Source organism: Hibiscus syriacus, unplaced genomic scaffold (genome assembly GCF_006381635.1).
Source record: "Hibiscus syriacus cultivar Baekdansim isolate YM2019G1 unplaced genomic scaffold, ASM638163v2 tig00109919_pilon, whole genome shotgun sequence".
NCBI classification, from domain to species: domain Eukaryota; kingdom Viridiplantae; phylum Streptophyta; class Magnoliopsida; order Malvales; family Malvaceae; genus Hibiscus; species Hibiscus syriacus.
The window spans coordinates 252,575-273,891 of record NW_024062527.1 but is presented as its reverse complement, the minus strand read 5'-3'; the positions used below and the strand labels follow the sequence as shown (position 1 = coordinate 273,891).

The following is a 21,317-nucleotide window of genomic DNA, read 5'->3' as shown; positions in this document are numbered from 1 at the left end:
AGACGTCAGAAACACTTTTTGAAAGAAACAAATTAATGTTTAAACACCATAACCATTGCTTTAAAAGTACTTCTGGAAGTATTCCTCTCCCCTGCAGTGCCCGCTAACAACTTTGTATACTTCAAAAAAGAGTCTCGGGAATCGACAATCAAAATAACCATAGAACCCTTCTGGAACCGACCCTACCAGTTCCTGCAATCAGTAGTCCAGGAAAAAATCTCAATCACAAGCAACAAATGTTCAGGGCACTAAACTATGTTCTTAAGAGGTAATTTTACATTTCAAAGCCCGACAAAACTCATGCATGGCCATGCTACATCAAGATACCTTTTATCTATTCAACTAAATCAAGTACGAAAACTTATTTTAAAGAGTAACAGCTCGATTTAGATTCAAACCTGAATTTCTTTGGGAAGCTCTCTATAGTGATGCGATTTGTTCCTTATGACTCGCAACAAATCTCGGACACTGTCAAACTTATAACGGCGATAATACCCAATGTTAGCAATGAATGCTGTTTCCATTTTTTTCATTCCATTTTCCACCTAACGCCATTGGTGCAATACTCTAATGATTTCAAGATGTCAGAATCTGCCATCCTATCTTCTAATTCGACCCTATCACTAGTGTCCTGAAGAAAAGATAGTCTCATCTCGCAACTCCAAAATAGAGGATGGCGCAACACCTCCAATGCATTTGGCCAGGCAGCAAGTTAGGAATATCTTACGAACATTAGAAAGAAAAAAATATATTGAAATCCAGGTGATTAAAGAAAAGTTTACTGCAAAGCAAGTCTCAAGCTTATCGCATTTACAGAAAGTGCTCTAAACATGATGGTGGAAGAAAACAATCAACATACCTCAATTCAGGCTCGGGATTGAATAAATGAGAAATCAAATCCAAAGCTTCAGGGATATGCTCCACTAGAAATAGGTTGACTTGGTTGTTGACAACATTGATATCACGTTCAAGATGATTGCCAAAGGGATGCCTTCCCCGGTGATGCAGAAGAAAAGGACACAACCCAAACTAAACAAATCAACTGCACGTGTTTGGCGACAATGAAGAAGATGTTCAGGTGCTTGCCAACCTGAACTACCACAGCCTGCAATAATTTGCAAATATCAAACTTTGCCACAAATAACTAGTTAAAAGTTCCGCAAATTTTTAAAATAGGCAGCACGCAGCAGAGCACATTCAGAAATAATAATCAGCATTTTTATTGGTTGAAAATTCCAGAATGATCCAAAAAAATATTTGGAAGAACTTAAATTATAACCCTGGGGTCTTACTAGAATATGATTGCATCAATTAGCTAATTGCTAAAACCCAAGTATATAAATTATGAGTATCAAATAAAAAAAATTGCCAGCATATATTTCAAGTAATGATTATAACGTATGCGATTAACAAATAAAAAATAATAAATCTTCTAGCCAGTAGCATGGTGACCCAAGGATGACCTATCCTCAAGAAAGCGCTTGCTAATGCCCATATCACAGAGCTTTGCACACTGCTTTTTCCTTAATTATTAGCACATTTTGAGGCTTTATGTCTCGATGAATTATTCCCAGATCATGCAATTGAGCAAGACCAGAAACCATATCCCTGTGTAAAGATATTGTTGGTTTTTTGGCAAATTTTGAATCCCACATTGGTTTTGTATAAAGAGGAGGGAAAATTCTTTTGTTATAAATAGAGCCCTCCTCCTCCTTAGTTTAGCATCCCAAATATAAGCATTTTTTCTATATTAAAGGTTATTTGTACTCTTTCTCTCTCTTTATAATATTTTTCTATTAGTGAAATATTATTTTAGTAGTGTTCGAGGACGTAGGCATAATTTTGGCCTAACCTCGTTAAATTTTGGTGTTCTTTTTTATGTCTATTTAATAGCTATTGTCGGGTATAGTTGTTGTTAATTATTGTCCTATTAAAATTACTTATCTTGTTAGCTCTGCCTAAGGAGAGTGAGTTTTAAGAGAGATCATTGTGACCCCTTCACTCTTTCCTGGGAATCTACCTTGGGGTGATTTTTAGTACAATCGTTTTCACACTAGTCACCTAGATAATAGTTTTCAAGGTGAATTTGTTATTATTGGTGGAAATTAACCCGTCTTCTACAACAATTGGTATTAGAGCTCTTGGTTTATTTTAGTATGCTCTGTGGTTACAGCTTAGGTTGATCTTCCACATCAGAAAAAATTTTTCCTGGGCTAATTGACATTCCACATTGACAGCTATTAAATAGAATTTGTAGCAGAAATGGCAAACGACACAAAAACATCCACAACGTCGTCAACAGCTTCTTTTTCTTCAATTTTGGCAAGAATTGCTGTGACAAATGTTAGATTTGCAGTGGAGACTTTTTATGGCACCGGTCATTTTGGCATGTGGCAAATTGAGGTTCTAGATGCCCTATTTCAGCAGGGTCTAGACATTGCTATTGAATGAGAGAAACCAAATGATGTTGAGGAGAAATAATGGAAGATGATCAATAGATTGGCATGTGGTACTATTCGATCGTGTCTTTCTAGAGAGCAGAAGTATGCATTTTCTAAGGAAACTTCTGTAAGTAAATTGTGGAAGGCACTGGAAGAGAATTTTTTGAAGAAAAGCGGTCATAACAAGCTCTACATGAAAAAGAGATTGTTCCGTTTCAACTATGTACCAGGTACCACTATGAATGATCACATTACTAGCTTTAATCAGCTGGTGACTGATCTGATGAATATAGACGTAACTTTTGAAGACGAAGATCTGGCTCTGATGTTGATGGGATCACTTCCTGATGAGTTTGAGTATCTTGAAACTACTCTACTTCGTGGGAATGTTGATGTGTCTCTCAGTGAAGTAATTGCTGCCTTGTATAGTTATGAATTGAGAAAGAAAGACAAACAAGAAAACACAAGTGTCGAAGAAAAAGCTCTTGTTGTTAGAGGCCGTTCGAAGAGTCAGAATAAAAGAAGGAGAGAGAGATCGAAGTCAAAGTCCAGATTGAGCAAAGATGAATGTGTCTTTTGTCGAGAAAAAGGGCACTGGAAGAAAGAATGTCCCAGGCTAAAGAATAAAGGCAAACCTGAAAGGGGAAAGGCTGTCTCAGAGTCAAATGTGGTCGAGTATGATGATGCAGATTCAGATTTCGTATTCACTGTTACGCCATCAACCAGTTGTTCCAATTCATGGTTGTTAGATTCAGCTTGTAGCCACCATATGACCCCCAATAGATAATGGTTCTTTGATTTTAAAGAACTAAAAGGTGGAATTGTCTACACAGCAAATAATTCCCCTCTTGACACACTTGGGATTGGTTCAATTTGCTTGAGGAATCAGAACCTTAACAGGTGTCCATTATGTACCAGATTTAATGAGAAATCTGATCTCTGTGGGAACCTTAGAGTCAAAAGGTTTAGGAATGAGGGCAAAAGATGGGATTATGATAATTATCTCTGGTGCACTGGTGATAATGAAGGGAATCCGGAAAAGAAACAATGTGTATTACTTTCTGGGTAGAACAATTGTTGGGACAGCAACAGTGGCAGCTTTTACTGATGAACATGAGTCAGAAGCAACTAGGTTATGGCATATGCTCTTGGGGCATGTTGGTGAAAAATCCTTGAAATTGTTGATAGATCAAGGATTATTGAAGGGTGATCAGGCTTGCAAATTAGTTTTTTGTGAGCATTACATCAAAGGGAAAAAGACGAGGGTGAAATTTGGAAAAACAATCTATGATACTAAAGGTATTTTGGATTATGTTCATTCAGATGTATGTGGCATTCTAAGACAACTTCATTGGGGGGAATACACTATTATGTCACATTTGTTGATTATTTTTCATGGAGAGTTTGGGTGTATACAATGAAGACAAAGGATGATGTGCTAGGATTTTTTCTTAAATGGAAAAAGATGGTGGAGACTCAAACGGGCAAAAAAATCAAACGTCTCCGTATAGACAATGGTGGAGAGTACAAAAACGATTCATTTATGAAAGTCTGTGAAGAAGAAGGTATTGTTAGGCACTTCACTGTCATATATACACCACAACAGAATGGGGTGGTAGAGCGTATGAACCGGACATTAATGGAGAAAGTTCGGTGTATGTTGTCTAATGCTGGGTTAGGCAAAGAATTTTGGGCTGAGGCTTTGGTCTATGCTTGTAACCTTGTCAACCGTTTACCATCGAATGCTATTGGTGGTAAAATACCATTAGAGAAATGGTTTGGAGAACCTGCTACAGATTATGATTCCTTATATGTGTTTGGTTCCACTACATACTACCATGTTAAGGAGTCAAAGCTGGATCCAAGAGAAAAGAAGGCGATCTTTATAGGGATCACCTCTGGTGTGAAAGGCTGTCGTCTTTGGTGTTCAGAAACAAAGAAAATAATCTTCGGTAGGGATGTTACCTTTGATGAATCTATCATGTTGAGAAAGGTGACTTCAGAAAAATTGGAGCAGACAGATGGAACTCCCAAACAGGTGGAGTTTGAAGGAAGCAGAATTGTCCCAGCCAGTAAAGAAACTGATGTTGACTCTCCTATGGTAGAAGAAGAGTCAGATGAAGAAGATGTTCAGACCCAAGAACCTCCACAACAACATGAATCAATTGCACTCAGAAAAGGAAAGAGGACCATTAGACAACATGCCCGTTATACTGATATGGTCTCTTTTGCATCACCAATTGCAATTGATGACGTTCCTGCCACTTTTAATGAAGCAGTCCAAAGTTCAGAACATAAAAAGTGGAGGATTGCCATGAATGAAGAAATGCAAACCCTTCAAAAAAATCAGACATGGAAACTAGTTAGTCTTCCGAAGGGAAAGAAGGCAATTGGGTGCAAGTGAGTATATGCAAAGAAATATGGATTTCCTGACAAGAATAATATCCGCTACAAAGAAAGATTGGTGGCTAAAAGCTATGCTCAAACGGAGGGAGTTGATTATAATGAAGTATTTTCTCTAGTTGTAAAACATTCATCCATCAGAATTTTGTTGGCTTTGGTAGCGCAGTTGAATTTGGAACTAGTTCAGATGGATGTAAAAACTGCATTTTTACATGGAGACTTGGATGAGGAAATCTACATGACTCAGCCAGATGGATTCAAAGTTGCTGAAAAAGAAGAGATGGTGTGTAAATTAAAAAAATCGTTGTACGGGTTGAAGCAATCTCCAAGGTAGTGGTATAAGCGATTTGACAAGTTTATGATAAGGCAGAAGTATATAAGAAGCAAATATGATGATTGTGTGTATTTACGCAAGTTATAAGATGGATCCTATATATATCTTCTTCTTTATGTTGATGATATGCTGATAGCTTCCAGGAGTCATACAGAAATTGCGAAACTAAAGACTCAATTGAACAAGGAGTTTGAGATGAGAAGGATCTTGGTGAAGCGAAGAAGATTCTAGGCATGGAGATATCAAGGGATAAGAAATTGGGGAGGCTTTGTTTGTCTCAGAAAGAATATCTAAGGAAGGTAATAAAACGTTTTAGCATGAATGAGAAGTCAAAACCAGTTAGTACACCTCTTGCTCCTCAATTCAAGCTCGGTGCATCCATGTCACCTAAGGATGATGCAGAATGGGAATACATGTCAATGGTTCCGTATGCAAGTGTTGTTGGTAGCTTGATGTGTGCAATGGTGTGTATGAGACCCGATATTTCACAGGCAGTTGGGGTTGTGAGCAGGTATATGCATGATCCTGGAAATGAACATTGGCAAACTGTGAAATAGATTCTGCAGTATATTCTGAACACCGTAGATGTTGGTATGGTCTTTCAGCAGGACAAACAAGATGGTCAGTTTGTAGTTAGGTATTGTGATTCAGACTGTGCAGGTGATTTGGACAAGCGTCGATCAACTATTGATTATGTGTTTACATTTGAAAAAGCACCAGTCAGTTGGAAGTCCACCTTACAGTCAACAGTGGCTTTGTCTACTACAGAGGCAGAGTATATGGCAGTTACAGAGGTTGTGAAGGAGGCAATTTGGCTTCAAGGGTTGCTTGGTGAATTGAGAATGGAACAGAAGCACATCAAAGTGCACTGTAACAATGAGAGTGCTATTCATTTAGCAAATAACCAAGTTTACCATGCGAGGACGAAGCACATCGATGTTCGATATCACTTTGTACGAGAGATTCTAGAAGAAGGTGGAGTCATAATCCAGAAGATTCAGACCACTGCTGATATTTTGACAAAAGTGGTAACTGCGGTCAAGTTTAAACATTGTTTAGACTTGGTCAATATTGTTACAAATTGAAAGATGAATTTGCAGACACTACTGAATATTGGATTTTTTGAGAGATCTGTGTGGAATTTGCCAAGGTGGATATTTGTTGGTTTTTTGGAAAATTTTGAATCCCACATTGGTTTTGTATAAGGAGAAGGGAAAATTCTTTTGTTATAAATAGAGCCCTCCTCCTCCTTAGTTTAACATCCCACAAATATAAGCCTTCTTCTATATTAAAGGCTATTTGTACTCTTTCTCTCTCTTTGTAATATTTCCTCTATTAGTGAATATTATTTTAGTAGTGTTTGAGGACGTATGCATAATTTTGGCCTAACCTCGTTAAATTTTGGTGTTATCTTTTATGTATTTAATAGCTATTGTCGGGTATAGTGTTTTTAATTATTGTCCTATTAAAATTACTTGTCTTGTAGTTCTGTCTAAGGAGAGTGAGTTTTAAAAAGGATCATTGTGGCCCCCCACTCTTTCCTGAATCTACCTTGGGGTGATTTTTAGTACAATCATTTTCACACTAATCCCTATATAATAATTTTCAAGGTGAATTTGTTATTATTGGTGGAAATTAACCCGTCTTCCGCAACAGATACAATAATAGAGGATGAAGCAGATATTAAACAAAATCAAATCTAGAAGCAAAATAAGGCCCATTGTCTTTAGGTGAAAAGTTACCAAAGCAAAAGATTAAGATAAAGTCCACCCTAGGAAATTATTGATCAAGTAACCAAACGAATGTCATCTTTTAACAGTTAGCTGTAGCCCACACTAACCTCATCAGTTTTAGGAAGAGAGGTGATGGATGGCCATTTGCTTTCCACAAATTAAGATCCTGCATGACACCCTTCACCAAATCCAGGTGAATATTATGCTCAATCATTGCACATGTTGCTGGGTCTTTTCTTAGAACTGGGTTTCGAGATGTATCAGAGTAAATTTGAATCAAATCATCCACACTGCAAGTGCAACGCTCCAGAGCAAGATACACAAAATCTTGATCATACTCCACTCCATACCATCTAACAATATCCTGATGATGGTCAGAGGCAATGAGATTTTGCATTTCTTTGAAAGCTACATCATGATGAGCTTGGATAAGGCGTTTCACAGCAACTGCTCGGCCTTCATAGAATCCCTCAAGGACAATTGTACCATTGCTTCCTTTTGCAATTTCTGTGCTTGATACAATTAGCTTACCTATTCTACGTCCATCAAGGCAGCCAACTACTTTATTAAGGTCCAGCAATGTTTTGTTGTCGCCACCATCCCGAGAAAATCCATCTTCAATAGAATTATTACTCTTCCCCGATCTTCGAGATTTCTTCCTCTTGGAGGGTCCTGTGTTTCTATTAGCAACAAGCTGGTCTTTCAATGCAGCAAACTTTTTAGCCAAAAGAATATGGTTGATGACGAAGGCCACCACAATTATGAAAAATGAGATAAAAGCCAATATTACTGGATATTTGGCAAAAATGGCCTTGCCATCAGTATGAGGTGCTCTCAGATCATGTACATCAACTATTCTAGAATCATTATGCTCCAAAGGAAACTGAGGGACACTTGTTTCTTTTTCACCATCTTGAGAAAAATTCAATAATTTATCAACTTTGGGTGGCAACAGAAGCTGACTCTGGATCTGCCACCAGAAGCATTTTCCTATTATGATGGTCGTCTGATGTGCTATCAAGATTGACCACTGATTTATGGTCATTAGGAGCAGGCAGTGGGAGCTTTGGATCGTCATGATGAGAAGTGCTTATATATTCTGTTGTATCATGCTCCCGAATGACAATACCTTTTGACTGACATGGAAATGGCAAACCAAAGTCACTGCCAATTTCAGGAAACTCATAACTTGAATTCGTGGAAAATGTAACTTCCAGGCAAAGCAGCACCAATTTTGGAAACCATCAGACTCCATGAAACCTTGTCTGAGTTGGGATGGAAAGACTGCAGTGTGCAATCAGTCCTTGTGATGTGAAATCGCCGCTGAGCAGTACTAGAAGCTGCAGACTTTGACAACTCCTTATTCCCATTACCGTTATGAGATAAAGGAGCCCCCTCGGTGTAACTCTCCAACTTGGATGGAGAATCAGGTGACCTATAAACAAGCAGTGGTTTTCCAGTCATAGCATCCACCACATACACAGTCGTCCTCTTAGAGCCAACAGTGATTGCCCCATCCTCAGATACACGAGGCATGTGTTTGACAAATTCTTCAACAGTCACAGAAAGTTTCTGTAAGTCCAGCAATAAGATAAAGATTAAGATAGATCAGAGCAATGTCAAAAGAGATGATAATATTAATACTAACAACAACAACAATGTTACAGAAAACAATGATATTTTCAGGGACAAAATCTACATTTAATTCAGAAAAACAGACCGAAGCAGAAAACATACCACATACCATTTTATTAGAACGGGTGGCATGTGCGTAGAATTCCCAGTCGTCTCCACAATCAATGAAGAAAGAAGGGGTTTTCGCGTAAGGCGTGGACACGGTTTATTCATCCTGAGCTATCGTAGAAGAAGTCTTCAGTTAAGGTGTGGGCGCCCCTTATCAGTCCGTACAACCCTAAATTAGGGTTAAGAATTTACAAGGGAAAAAGAGTTTAATGACTGCTGGAATACTCTTTTGAATTATTCTTATCTTTAGAAAAGGATAGGACATTTAAAACTTCTATTTTTGTTAGATTTTCTTCAAGAGAAACTTTCTTATTTAGAGTAGGAAAATCCTTATAAATAGCGTTGGATTAAATCTTAAGAGCTTGTCTAGAGTTGTTCATTAACAAGGAAAATAATAAAAGAGCTCCTCTTGATTATCGAGAAATTAAAGAGAGACAAGTTGTTAGAGCTTCTCAATAACCATAATCAATTTAGTGAAAAGTAGAAGATTTTATCATTGCATCTATGATCAATTCTCTAAACCAATTCTAAAATTATACCTTTAGTTGGATATTTGTTTGATATTAATTTCTCTAAATTTTTTGTTGATTTTAAATGCTTTTTCTTATTGATTTCTTCTCAATTTTAAAATCCTTTTTATTTATTTTAATTTTTATTAAAATAAGTCTATCCAATCCCTGTAGATTCGACCTTAGTTAACGCTACTATAAATTTATATTTCTAAAAGTAATATTATTATTTATTAAATTAGACACCCACACATTGTCGAATGTTGGAGGAGCCTGATAGGAAATGTAAATGGGAGACCCTGAGGCAAATGACCAGATTACTCTCTTTGATGTTTTAGTCCTTAAAACAATGACACCATCCGTTCTAGCAGCTAATTCTGTTTCTTGCTCACTGTTTCAACAAGAGTAAATATTGAGCAGCTGTAGTAATATTTTAAAAACCTATATATACATGATCCATATGAAAGCTGATGAAACACAGGTTTAAGTTATTAGTTGAGACAAATAAGAGGCAGTCAACGACCTTGAACAGAGAGTCAAAAGGGGCGAAATCAAGATAAACATGAAATTCTACTGCTACAATTCTAAACCCATGTTCTAAAAAAGAATTTAAACAATGAAATTAGTCTCTGAAAAAAGAGAGTAAAATAGTACTCACGAGAGAGACAAGAGCGATCTCCCCCCCGACTCTCAATATTCCGGTGCGGTGATCTTCCGGCACGTGAATTGCGATGGGCATGGAGAAAGCAGAGGGTACGAGCAACAAGAAACAGAAGAAAAGCAGCCCCATCGGATGGGTGAGATTATTTGACATTAAACGGAATTTGATGAGTTATACGAGTAATTTATTTCATGGGTTGCCAAGGTCAGGTTAGGTTGCTTAAAGACCAAGACAAGACAAGACAAAGGGTTGCTTTTGCTCGGACAGATTCCAAGCTTCTGCCGGGGCTGCTAAGGATCTCCGGCTGCCTGGTTTTCGCTTTGCTTGTAGGGGTTTCATAAAATGTAAAAGTCTAAGCTTTAGCTCCATTCTAAATTTCCATCTTTGCCAATTATTAAGCTATTTTTCAAATATTATTCATAAAAGATAAAAATTGAAGTTTCCTTATACATGAATACTAGAATTTCTATTCTCTGTTCAACTTGTCCAAGTCCAAGACAAGGACGCAAGCTATTTAAAAATTAAATCCCACCTAGCACTTGGTATTTGTGGGAAAAGGAAGAAGACCCACTTAGCAGACACAGAGAAAATCCAGATATAAATGCCTTTCCCTCTTCATATAATATGTTGATGGATGTTCGGGTTAAGGAGCATGGGAACAAGAAGCTTCGGATGAAGGTGATAATGGGGATTGTCTTGGTGCTTCTGTAGCGGTCCTAGCGGAAACACTGGATTCAATTGTGTCAACCGACCATGCTAAAATTGAACAAGTTTTGGTCTTAACTAATGCCTTCCTCTTCATGTAAACAGACATCATGGGCTCATAAAAACTTAGAACACTAGTAAAGAACACACACTAGCCCAATACATGGCTTTCAATTTCATTTTCAACCACAAAATGCGTGTCCTAGGGTTTTTTTGGCCCAATAGGGCACCCGCTTAAGTATTTGGTTCAATAAAACACTTCAAAAATTAATTTGGGATCTACGATATTTTTTTACAGTCTGGGATAAATTATTCACCTGAGATGACGAATTCCATGTGATATAATTTTTATATTTCGAGCCTAATATTTTAATATTTCTTGCGAAACTCGTCAGGTGACGAATTCTATTAAAAATACAGAGAAACTCGTCACGTCAAGGTGACGAGTTATGTTAGTTTTTTTTTTGCTCTCCAAAATGTGGTATATTATGTTGAAAAGAACAATAAACTATGAATATTAGATTAGACTTTTAGAAAGGCATATTATGAAGAAAAAAAACTACAAACTCAATATATTAACATAATGACGTAAATATGATTATTTCAATCAATAAAGTCTATTCTTGATCAATATAAGGATTATCGGCATGCTCCATATCTTGAGAGATGTGGACAGTGCTTTTTATTGTTGCCTTCACCTCTGTAGTGGCCACATAGCTTCGACATACATTGCTCTCTTTGATGATCATCGACATTAGTATAAATTCGACTAGATTCAGGATGACTCTCCAACTTCTTTCGTAATTGCAGATTGAGCAACCATTCTTCAGAGATAGTAGGTGGTCAATATGCATCATTCGGGGATACTTAAACTCGTAATTGTATATGTTGCGCATAGTATGGAGCTTGAGTTTTACTCTACTATTTAAGCAAAAAAAATCAAAACATCTTCAATCTTTCACTTCCAAAGCTTGAGTTTTTTTTCAAACATGTCAACTATTTGTTCAACTGTTTTTTACGATTTTAAATCTATAACCATGTGTTTCTCAAAAAACATTCAACTACACAAGTTGAAATTTAGTATAGAAACAAGAGTTCTACTCGGCAACAGTAGAAGAGTATTTTCCTTATATTATAAATTTCCACTATCATGCACGAGATTTCATCTAAGCGATGATGTGGACCTTGCAGAATGATTGAGACATATTACTATAACTCTTTGTCTAATGTCGATTTGTTTGTAGAGTTTGATATCTCGACCTTGCTCGTACCATTAAGGATGTTTTTCCAGCTCGAATATCCCACCAACTCAATAAACATAGATGATAAAGACCCAGAAGCATAATTCGAATTCATACGTGAACGACATCAACAAAAAGAATGAGGAATTGAAGAACTTAATCTTACCTCTAACGAGTCTACTGATTATAAAGATTAAAATTTCTTAATCAATACTGCTACATTAATGATTTTATTTAATGTTTATAGTGTTCGTAAGGTTAGTCATATTTACATCCTTATGTTAATGTATTAAGTTTGTAGTTCTTTTCTTCCTAATGTGCATTTCTTAAATTCTAATATAATGTATTAAGTTTGTACTTCTTTTCAAGAAAAAAATCTAATAGAACTCGTCACCTCGACGTGACGAGTTTATGTGTATTTTTTCTTTCAACCTTAAATTCGTATAATAACTTAAAAATATTTTTTTAATAAAACTTGTTATCAGTGACGAATTTTGCAGAAAATATTAAATATTAGGCTCGGAATATAAAAATTATATATAATAAAACTCGTCATCTCGATGTGACAAGTTCACCTTAGACTGTAGAAAATGTTGTAGATCCCAAATTAATTTTTGAGATATCCTATTGGGCCAAATAATTACGACAGGTGCCCTGTTGGGCCAAAAAAACCTGGTTTAGGCTACTAAAATTTGAATTCATTAAAAATTTTTTTTTCTTAATTTTAAGTTATTTAAATCAATTTAATTTATTAAATTAACGTTTGAGTTAGAGTGAAATTTAGATTTGAAAATTTCAAGTAAATCTAAATATAAAATATTTAACTAATTATTTTAATAGTTTTGTGCTTTAGTCTATAATTTCTTGATTCCTTCTATTCCTCTTTTATTTCAAGTTAATTTATATCAAATTTGAACCCTATATTCCTAAACAATTTTAGAATGTTTATTATCTATAATTATTTTTTGACATTAAATTTTTATCTTTTAGTTTAAGCCTTCAACTATACATGCATTTTTCATTTCTTCAATTCATCCTTTATTCTAAGTTTATTTTTTATTAAATTCGAACCACGTGATCTTATACCACTATAAAATGCTCATGTAACTTTGATTATCATTTTAACTACAATTTTTTTTAATTTACTCTCTTAACTTTATATTTTATTCAATTTAATCTTTTAACTGTAACTTCTTTTTTTTTTTTACAAATTCTTTCCAACTATTCATTCTTGACTTCTTTATACTTTCCTCCCATCAATACTTTACTTCAAAATACCTTATTTGAAAAATAATATTATAGATGTATTTATATTTTATAAATGACTTAATAAAAAAATAAGTGCCTAAACTAATCCAAAATTAACTTTTGGTGTCTTAAAGAATTTTGTTCTTAAAAATAAATGTCTAATGTTTTATCCGTTACACTTTTAGGTGCATACCATTAAAAAATCGTTAAGTTATAAGTGTCACATTTTTTTTAAAAAATAGAATATTATTTAGAAATATTTTTTAAAAGAATATGAACGTGACATGTGTCACTTAACGTGTTTTTAACGATACCTTAAGTGTAACGGAAAAAATATCATACACATATTTTTAATGATAAATTTTTAGGCACCAAAAGTTAATTTTAAATATAATTTAGGCATTTTATTTTTATATTAAGTCTTTATAAATTTAGATTGTATTTGATTTACATTATAATGTGCAAAAGAATATATATATATATATGGTTAGAAAAGTTCAATAAATTAGAATCAATATGTACCATTATATTATAACTCATTAATTTTGTATAGAAACTCGAACAATTCGTCGACCAAAGAAATTCAAATAAATTTTGAGTTATAAAATATGATATTTAAATTCGACTTATTCTATTTTTTACTTGACTGATCGAGTGTTCATCTCTATATGTCCGGTTATTATTGATATGTGCAGACTGTTGACCAAGACGTAAGTGCTAAAGCAGAAGCCTAGTATGTCCACAGGCAGAGGACCGAACACTCGTCTTGACCCACATTAAAGAGCTGTGTTATGGTACCAATATTCATGGCCGGTGGCAGAGTAAACTGTACCATGAGCACGATGCGGAACAGAGGGTCGGACGGTAGGAACCCAAGGTTCCCATCTGCTTTAATGACACAGATACCAATGATCGGAAGTATAATGAATCTAACACACACCACTCCAAAGATAACCATCGGCTTGATCGTCGACGATCGCAAACCTTGCAACAAGTTGGCTCCTAGAATGAGGGTGATACAGGGGATCGTTGAGTTCCTTCAGGCATGCAAGTAAAGGCCTTTTACTACTCGGTTACCAACCTTGATTAATGTGAAGGACCAAATTCTGAGAAACCACCAGGTCAGAGTCGCCCACCTTTTGATTCTTTTACCCGTGATAACCACTTTTTTTTTAAAAAAAATAATTAAGTTTTAGAAAAACAATTATGACTTTATTTTGAAAAAATTGATTTGAATTAAATTGAATACGAGTGGTCATCGACCTTTGTGCTAGGTAGGTCGAATACCTAAAAAATGTCTTTTAAAATAATTGTAAGAAAAAAATTGTTATTAAGACAAAAATTGGTTTGCATTACCAAAGATACATTTTTTGGACCCGGGAGTCAATTACGCGTTGGGAAGGATTAACACTCAATAGCGCCCAAAATTGGTACTTAGTAGCTTACAGTTGTCGTAAATGATGAAAAGTATAAATCGAATATAAAGTTAGAATATTATCCATTTATTAAAGTTTAATTAATTTTCTTCGAATTAATAACTTAAAGAAAATTCTTTGACTTAATAAGAAATCTCAAAATTTACAATCCTAAAGCTATCTCGAATATTTCTTATCCGTAAAAGAAGATTCTATCTTCGAATATATGAAAAACGCAAATCGAATAAAATATGAATATTGGCATTTGCATAAAATAAAATAAGTTAATATTTAGATATACATGCATTGGCTTAAAATGAAATAATAAAAATGAATTAATTAACAAAAATAAAATCAATTTATTTTACGTTCACATTTTGTTCGAACGTCATATCGGATTACACCACTTTGATCAAGCGGTGCTTTCTATGCCCGTTCTACAAATACAGTTCTTGGAAATATTCGACATAAAATATTTACAGGAAATAGAACTAAGAACATTTATTTACATAAAACAAATAACTACATAATATGTAAAATACATTCATACATAAAGGACTAAAATAAAATAAGTGAACATTACAAACCAGAATAAAATCACAAAAAAATTATTTAAAGGACCAAAATGATAGCAACCAAGATTCGAGGTACCAAACAACAATATCAAACAAATAAAGGCTACGATCGATCATTTATTAAACAATAGGTGTTGAAAATGTAAATAACCCATAAATGTTCTTAAGGACTAAAATAAACTACACAAGAAATATGGAAGGACCAGTTAAAATTATACCAAAATGCATCCATATGAAAAAGTGATCAAAATAAAAAATTGTAAATGTCATGGCCTGATTCGAACATTTAAGAGAATAATATAATACATAGGGTCGGTGACTTAAATAAACATATGAAAGAAAGAGTGCCCAAAATAGAACATTACAAAGGTTATTTGATGGCTAAACAACGAGATTACAAAATAAAGGGACTAAACACGCTATTTTCCCCAAAACTTTAAAAAAACACGGAGATAGGGGAGTAAAACTACGTCGTTTTGCTGGCCGAATATAAGGCCCAATAATAGGCAAAAATTCAGCGATCCCTTCATTTTCTCTTTCATTCTCACCCAACAGAGAGAGAGAAAGAGATTTCACTTTCTCTCAAATCTCTCTTCTCCCACACCCTGTTGAAGGAAGCCGAAGGGCTCTGGCCACCGTAGATCGGTGGTTTCGACACCGATGACCACCATGACACAAACCTCTATGACCCTCAGAGCCCAAAACCTGAAAAACTTTAGACTAAAAGACTCCTAAACCTCCTAAAATCCTAAAAAAGAACCCTAAATACCTCTTTTCATGAAACCAAGGCCTCTTTTTTCTAGATCTATGATCTGAGAAAGGTTACCTTCCACAACGGTGGTCTCCTACTTTGATGAAGATGGCTGAGGGCTTCAAAATGGTGAGGATCTCTCTCTTTTCCTTTTGAAACTGTTTTTTTCTCTATGTTTTTTTCTCGGTTCTTCTCTTTTCATTTTCTATCTAATGAATCCCTCTATTTGATTACATGTTATTTTTTATAGTGCTTGGATGAGAATCATTATCTCTATTCTGTAGGAATGATGCTTCATAGGCTCGGGTAAGTACCAAAAGCCAGATATTTAGGGATTTATGACTTTTTAATGGGTTTTCTTTTTCCTTTTTTTAACTTTTGATTTTGACTGGTTTGGGCACTGTGTGGCTTCTGTTGATGACGCCGACAGCTTACGTGACGGGGGGATGAGCGGTGAGATCCACGCGCGTCTGGAAGTTGAAAAATTGGTGGCAATATCTGTTGATTAGGGTTCGAAAAACCTAATTTGTTTGGGTTACAAACGGGTTGGTTCCTGGTGTTGGTTTCCTGGCCGGGTCAGTTGGATTCTCTTGTAGTGGGTTATTGGGCTTCGGGTTTTATTTGAGTCTTGTATTGGGCTTGACAGGGCTTTTGTTGTAACCTGTAAAATTTAATAATTATTTAATAATAATAATAATAATAATAATAATAATAATAATAATAATAATAATATAACAACAAATGTAGAACCTGGACAAAAACAGGTGTTTATAGTTGCCCCTATTTGCACATTCTTGTGTTAACAAGAATAGGGCATAAACTAGAAGACAACAATTTTTATCCAGTTCTCCCTGTTGCTTTGAAATTTAATATTAGAGACGACGTTGCTCATCTGCGATATAGAGTTCTGGCGTTTTTAGGTAAATGGAGACAATATGGTTCCTACATGATGAGAAAGTCTGGCTATCTAAGGGTGACACGACTCCTACGTGATGAGGAGATCTACTTTATGGATGATATAGTTCCAACGCGATGAGAACGGCTGACCATCTTTAGGGATGATGATAACACAGTTCCTACGTGATGAGAACAATTTGGTTATCTAAGGTTGACGCGGCTCCTACGTGATGAGGATATCTAGTTGGTGGATGACATTGTTCCTACGTGATGAAGAAGATTGGCCATCTTTAGGGATGATGATAACACGGTTCCTACGTGATGAGGAAGACTGGTTATCTAGGATTGGCGTGGCTCCTACGTGATGATGAGATCTTATTGGTGGATGACACGGTTCCTATATGATAAGGATGACTGGTCATCTTTAGGGATAATGGTTTTAAGAGAAACCGTCTTAAGCGAGACAAATCTTGTTTCAAGGGAAACATACTCAAAGACTTTTGTTTCAATAGAAACTGTCTCAAGAGAGACCAATCTTTGTTTCAAGGGAAACAGACTCAAAGACTTCTGTTTTAAGAGAAATTGTCTCAAGAGAGATAAAACTTTGTTTCAATGGAAACAGACTCAAAGATTTTGTTTCAAGAGAAACTGTCTCAAGAGACAAAACTTTGTTTCAAGGGAAACATACTCAAAGATTTTTTTTGTTTCAAGAGAAACTGTCTCAAGAGAGACAAATTTTTTTTCAAGGGAAACAATCTCAAAGATTTTACATTTAATTTCAAGTGAAACAATTTCCAAATTTTGTGTTTTGAGGGAAACTGTCTCAAGCGAGACGAAACTGTTTTGAAAGAAACAATCTCAAGTGAGATTAATTTTGTTTCAAGCGAAACAAATTCGAAATTTGAATCTCAAAGGAAAAATGTCTCAAGTGAGATGAAAATTGTTTTGAAAGAAAGTGTCTCAAGCGAGACAAAATTTGTTTTTAAGAAAACAATCTCAAGTGAGATTGATTTTGTTTCAAGTAAAACAAATTTGAAATTTGTATTCCGAGGGAAAATGTCTCAATTGAGACGAAGTTTGCTTTGTGTAAAAAAGCAACATCAAATGTTCGTGTCTTAAGGAAGAATGTCTCAAGTGAGACAGTTTGTTTTGAGAAAAACAATCTCAAGTGATATCAACTTTGTTTCAAGTGAAAAATTCAAAATTTGCATCTCAAAGGAAAACTGTCTCAAGCGAGACGAAATTTGTTTCGAGAGAAATTGTCTCAAGCGAGACAAAATTTGGTTTTGTAGAAAAAAATCTCATGTGAGATCAATTTTGCTTTAAAAATTTCAATATCTATGGAAAATTTCTCAAGCGAGATGAAGTTTGTTTTGAGAGAGACGATCTCAAATCTCAAAGGCGAAAGGCAATCTAGCTGCCTTTAAAAGATTTGATCGTTCACTTCAGGATATCAATTCTGTGGATGGCATTGTTCTTTCAGGTTGAAGACATCTAATCATCACCAAACTTTTATTTCCTAAAAGATCAATAAAAAATTGATGCATTTATGAATGATTATCCTGGATGTTTATGGGTGTCATGATGAAGTTTATATTTTATTTGATGAATTTTTGAATTTGTCCTCATGAGAGGGGAAAATGTCTTTAAGAAAGACAAAATTTCAGGTGAAATTTTAAAAGTATTCTCATGAGAGGGAAAATAAAAGTCTTTATTGCACCGAAGATGAATGTATGATGAAAAGATGCAAATTTCATGTAACATGTATGTATATGTTGATGTATGATTTCTCAATCTGTAAGGGGAATGGTTGCATGAGCAGTCTTCACTCTATCCCTGATTCAGTTGTCTTTATTTTCCACCAGGGTGTACTCTTGCGAACTTCGACCCGAGACAATTTGTCTTTCTTGCCCCATCAAATTTTCCCCCAAAAAATTTGGCTTCCCTTGCCCCAGCTTCGATCATGAGCTTCAGAGAGATATTTGTTGAATTCCAAGATATGCTTCCAGAGAGATTATCTTGTTTGAAAATGTTTTTCTTCCATTGAATTTTCAAAATTTTGAAAAATATCAAAAAGAATTTAAAAAAATTACCTCATTCTAAGTTTCACAATTGTAACAACTCATAAAACATGAGTTCATCAAATATCAAAAGAATCAACTGCTCTTTTAATCTTTGATAACTGCGAATCTTTGACAAATATCAATATCGACATGTTGGTTTTGAGGTTATCTACATATATTTTGGGGGGTTTTCATTGATTTGTTTTCTTTCTTTTTTTTGGTCATCGTGAACATTAGGACATGCCCCTCTTTTCTATCTGCCATTTTAATTGGAGGCAGACAAAATGACGCAACTAGCATAATTAATTGCAACTCTTTGGAACACTTTTGTTTCAGTCCTCTGAAATCTTCCATTTGTTCGAGCTTCGTAGACTCCTCTAGCCAAGGTAGTGCAAAAATATCAGTCTAAAAATGAGATTTATGAGTGCTTGTGTGAATTTGACTATAACAAGTGTTCCTAAACTCCCTTAGTCCATATTCACCAAAACTCCTTTTTTAGTAAATTTGATTTAATTTGCCATCGTTTAGCTAGCTTCTTTCAGCTTTGTTGTACATATATATTTTTTTAACATTGCCTTTATCTGCTAACTGAAGGATTCATGTCGTCACAAAGTCTTTGACTTGACAATCACAGTGGAACAAACACCGAATTTCCAAGTTCTCGATTAATGTCATGGTTTGAATGTAATCTATTCATAAAGCCAGAGCTTTTGAGTTTCCTCTATAACCAATTACTTTAGCGAAATAGCTCAGCTTTATTGTATACTTATAAATGTATTCTAGGTATACAAATTCCATTTCTTAAGCTTGTCAAGGAGAACTTGTTATAGTCTATGTGTTTGTTGAAGGTAAAAAAAATCTCATCGTTAGAGTTCAATTCCTAAGAAACTGACATAAACTAGATTTACCTACTCGACCATTCCATATATGAAGATCATGATCATAATTGAACGTCCTTAACAGAAGCAGAAACCAATTAGTTTTGCAATCTCATATGTCAGATGCCCCATTTTGTCCTCTCCTAACAAATACCTAAATGTCAAGCCCCTGATTGACTCTTCATGTGAAGAAAAAACTAGCTAGGTCACTACAAGAGAAGGGTATGTATTTTGGTGTATATTCTGGAATAGGATTAGGGGTTATTATTTTGCAGGGGTTCAATCCTGTCATTTTTCAAAGATTTATAACCTCAATTATTAAAAAGCTTTTAATTAATATGATATTCAAGGAATTTCAATATTAAAATTTACTCATTGCTCATTTTCTCAGAAGGAAGCATTTTATTTAAAATGTTCAAACGTCAAGTGACTTACAAACATTCAAACATAAAAAGAAAAACAATTCAAACAAGATGACATGCTTTTGATGGGAATGCAACAAAATTCTTGATGGATGCCCTTGCCTACTCCTGATCAGAATGCCCCATCACACATCGAATGTCCATGCCCCTGAATCAATCAGATCTTGGACCTTGCACTTCAATGCCCCATAATTCTTAGTAATGTGTGAATGAAGTTGATCAGTTAGAAACACTTCCTCAGAGTCCTCCACAAGACAAACCCATGATTCCATGATTAATGCATGTAAAAATGCTTAAATGAATGCCATACAGAATGCAATAATGCAAATTTAGATGCAAAAGTATTGATCCTAACGATGAATATCATAGAACAATTTTCACCAAAGATAAAAATCTTCACATTACAAGATAATCCATTTTACAGATATACTTTCGCTTAGATGTTGAGTCTGAAGTGGATCACTGCTTCATCTCAGATCTTCATCCTTGAAAATGATGCCTGTAACCTAACTCTGTTAATGCCCCAACGGTGCTGAAGTCAGTGCGTCGCTCCTTGATGACTAGCGATAAAATGATCGTAAATAAGGCTCTACTACCAGATTACTCATCGGATCAGTAGATCATAATTTTAGTCTCGAATGATGCACGATCTTCGAGCAAGTCTCATTCTTGTATTATGAACTTCTTTTAGCCCTCAGTGCATGTATGTGTATACGACTGCTTGATTGAAAACCTTTACCTCTTCTTGTGAAAATTTTCTCTCGAATATCCCCTTGCGAATCAACACTTTCGCATTATGTTATGTTAATGAAATGTGATGCAAAAATGATGAAAAATGATGCAAACGAAAGAAAAGAAATAATTAGTATGGGCAAGATAATTAATAAGATTAAAAGGTGCTATATAAAAATAAATATAACACCTACCCAATCATGATATCTACCCGAGCATGCTTTCATTAGATAGTAATCCTACCCGGACATACTTTCTACCCAAAATGATTTGTTTTCAAGAAAATAATCCTAACCGCATGGTAACTAGTTCACATGCTTTTATTCGAAAAAATTTAAAGCAAAAGGAAATGTTCATAAATGCTTCTCCTTTGTGTACGCCTATTTTGGGTACCTACTGACGGACAGAGATTCGATATGACCATACCTAGGTTAACCGTTATACAGTTCACTATATGCATTGTTTCGGCTCTAACAAGAAAAGGGTACTCAAATTGTCCTTGATGTCGGTGCCCCCTTTGGCTACCAAACCCTCGATCCTCACCCATTACATGTTCGAATGAAACA

The 21,317-nt window shown here is 35.0% G+C and overlaps 1 pseudogene; it reads right to left on the bottom strand.

The window, feature by feature from the left end:
• Positions 1-39: 39 nt before the first annotated feature.
• On the bottom strand, positions 40-10,170 carry LOC120210200 (annotated as a pseudogene).
• Positions 10,171-21,317: the final 11,147 nt, after the last annotated feature.